Source organism: Pongo abelii, chromosome 1, assembly GCF_028885655.2.
Source record: "Pongo abelii isolate AG06213 chromosome 1, NHGRI_mPonAbe1-v2.0_pri, whole genome shotgun sequence".
Classification (NCBI taxonomy): Eukaryota; Metazoa; Chordata; class Mammalia; order Primates; family Hominidae; genus Pongo; species Pongo abelii.
The window spans coordinates 14996659-14999900 of record NC_071985.2 but is presented as its reverse complement, the minus strand read 5'-3'; the positions used below and the strand labels follow the sequence as shown (position 1 = coordinate 14999900).

At 45.5% G+C, this 3242-nt stretch overlaps 1 protein-coding gene across 2 annotated transcripts in view; it reads left to right on the top strand.

Annotated features, from left to right (window-relative positions):
* Positions 1-3242, top strand: part of SLC35F3 (solute carrier family 35 member F3) — a 414885-nt gene that overhangs the window by 367244 nt on the left and 44399 nt on the right. The window lies entirely within an intron of this gene.

Genomic DNA, 3242 nt, shown 5'->3' with positions numbered 1-3242 from the left:
GGGACTTGATTGGCCTCTTAGTCCTTTCAGGTTGCTGTAACAAATGACCATAGACTGGGTGGCTTTGACAACAAATATGTACTTCTCACAGTTCTGGAGGCTGGGAAGTTCAAGATCAAGGTGCTAGCAGATCCAGTGTCTGATGAGGACCTATTTCCTGGTTTGCAGAGGGCTGTCTTCTTGTTGTACCCTTACAAGGCAGAGAGAGCAAGCTCTCTTTTGTCTCTCTTACAAGGCCATTAATCCCACTGTGAGGGCCCCAACGCCATGACCTCATCACCTTCCAAAGGTGCCGTCTCTGATACCATCACACTGGGGGTTAGGATTCAACATATGAATTTTGGCGGTATGAACCCTGAATATCTGAGACAGGTATCAGTCAATTTAGGAAGTTTATTTTGCCAGAGTGAAGGATGCGCACTCCTAACACAGCCTCACGAGGTCCTGATGACATGTGCCCAAGGTGGTCCGAGCACAGCTTGGTTTTATGCATTTTAGAGAAACATGAGACATCAATCAATATATGTAAGATGAACATTGGTTTGGTCTGGAAAGGTGGGATGGCTCCAAGCAAAGGCAGGACAACTGGAAGTGGGGAGGGGACTTCCAGGTCATAGGCAGACAAGAGGCAAATGGTTACATTCTTTTGAGTTTCTGATGAGCCTCTCCAAAGGAGGCGATCAGGTATGCATCTATCTCAGGGAGCAAGGGGTGACTGAATAGAATAGGAGGCAGGTTTGCCCTAAGCATTTCCCAGCTTGACTTTTCCCTTTAGGTTAGTGATTTTGGGGCCCCAAGATTTATTGCCCTTTCACAGGGGGCACACAAATTTAGTCCATAACAGCTTTTAGGTGGGTTTTAAAACAGAAATCGGAAGACAGAGGGGAGACGAACATGAGGCTTACAATTTTTGATTCCCTGCTAGGCTGAGGGCCCAGAGAGTGAGGGACAGAGAGCCAGTAGCTGAGTGTGTCAGTAAGTCAGAGAAAAACATCTGCATGGTGTTCAAACAGACCTTCACAGATGGTGGGAAGTGGAGAACCTCACTGAAATGGTGGAGGGCTAGGAGTCCAGCACCCAAGTGAACATGGGCAAAATGTCTGGGAAATACCAGGCCGCCTGTGGAGTGGGCCTGGGTCGGCTGCTTACAGGGTGGGTCTAGAATAGAAAAAATGATTATGGCCAAAGACTGCCTCACAGTGGAGAATAAAAACTAAAAATGCTAATTTGTGAATTGGTCCCATTTAAGGTTCTTTTCTCAGACCTTGGCTTTGCTCCATTCATTATGATTTCTCCATCCCATCAAATTAGGGATGTGTTTTTCTTTCACAGGCACATTAGTTGGACTTTCCTAGACTGGCAGCATATCAGATAGGATAACTCAGTTCAGGTAACAAATGATCACACTTGGCAATGGCTACATAAATTGGAACCTGGCTCATTAAGTGACTCATGGTTCAACTAGCTAGAGAGGTCTCCTCTGTGGCCTTTGATCCTCACATAAGAGCCACACAGAGCCCTACCCTAACAGAACATTTGCCTTCCCTTCCCATACAGAACATATTAACTAATATTTCAATGGCAAAGATTCCTCATTGGCTTCAATCCATTGCACATTAAAGAACATTCCTGCTTCCTTCTCAGCCCATGGCTTCCCCCAAAACGAGGGGGCCTACCAAATCATTTTAGGCAACAAATAGGCTTCCTCCTAAACTTTGTCTTCTCCTTATTCTTGCTGACCATCTGCTCTCAGATGCCTAAGCACATTGGTGATACAGAGAAGGGGCTATAATTAGAGTAACTAATGGCTGTTTAAACCTTTCTATTGAGAATCATCATTAGATATATTCACTCTGTACCTGAAACCGGCTTTCTGTTTATTGGAAGCCAATGGAGAGAAGAATAACCCGAGTGACCAGGAAGTCTCAGCGCAATATTAATTGAGCTTGACAGCCTTCAGCAAGGAGTGTGGGTAGAACAAGAAAATGGCTGGGTAAAGCTGAATTAAAGACAGGAAGCATGGTGACGAGGCCCTTTCACAGCCTGGGATGATTCTCCCAAGGTCAAGACAGTCTTTACTTTACATGTCATTATGAAGAGCCACGTTTCTCAGCCCTCACCAGGTGCTGGTGTGGTGCTAAGCACATGTGCATACTCTATCTCACTTCCACCGCACAGTCATCCTGAGAGGTAAGTATAATGACTGTGTTCCTTTTGAAAATGGGGAAACTGAGGCTCAGAGAGATTGAACAACTTGTCATTTGTCACAGGCAGAATTTGAACCCAAGTATGACTCCAGATCCTGCCTGGCTTACTCACTACTCCACCCTCATCCCAACCAGAATGCTGAAGTTCTGTGTGCAGCAGCTGGGGCTCCAATATGAAGGGCTGCGGATCCTGCACAGCAGCTTGAGTTCCATGCTGCATGCCTTCCTAAAGGCGAGAGTCAGCCGAGGGCATGCCTTCCCAGCTTACTGTGTTCTTATGTGAGTGTTATGGGCTAAATTGTGTCCCCCCATGCTCAAATTCATATGCTGAAGCCCTAAACCCCAGTACTTCAGAATGTAACTGCATTTGGAGATAGGTCTTTACAGAAGTAATTAGGTAAAAGTGAGGTCCTTGGGCTCTGATCCAGTCTGACGGGTGTGCCTATAAGAAGAGGAGATGAAGACACAGAAGGGTGATGGTAGGAAGACACGGTGAGGAGATGGCCATCTACAAGCAAAGGAGAGAAACCCAGAAGAAACAGCACTGCCAACACCTTGATCTCAGACTTCTAGCTTCCAAATTGTGAGCAAATAAGAATGTGTTAAGCCTCCAGTCTGTGGTGCCTCCTTATGGCAGCCCAGGCAGACCCAGACATACAAGTTTCAGCCCTTGTTTGCTCTTTGTACCCATTTGGCAGAGCAGAGTGGATCAAAGTCAGTCTCCATCCATTATGAGCACTTTTTCATTGGAAACAGAGATGTAAGAAGATGTTAAAACAGACTTTTCAAAACATCTCAGAACAACAACAACAAAATAGTTGGTAGTTGAAAATAGAATCCTGAGACATACATCACGGGATAAATCTATGCAAATAAAGTAAGCAGCTCAGTTTTGTTCTTGAAAGGGGTCCATAATAAATGGTGACTAACCCACACCTCCAAGGTGACCTTCAAATGCCTCCACCTTTCACTTGGAAAGAGATGCCCTGTGCTGCCGGATCCTATGAATCAACCGTATTGAGCTTATGTGAAGAC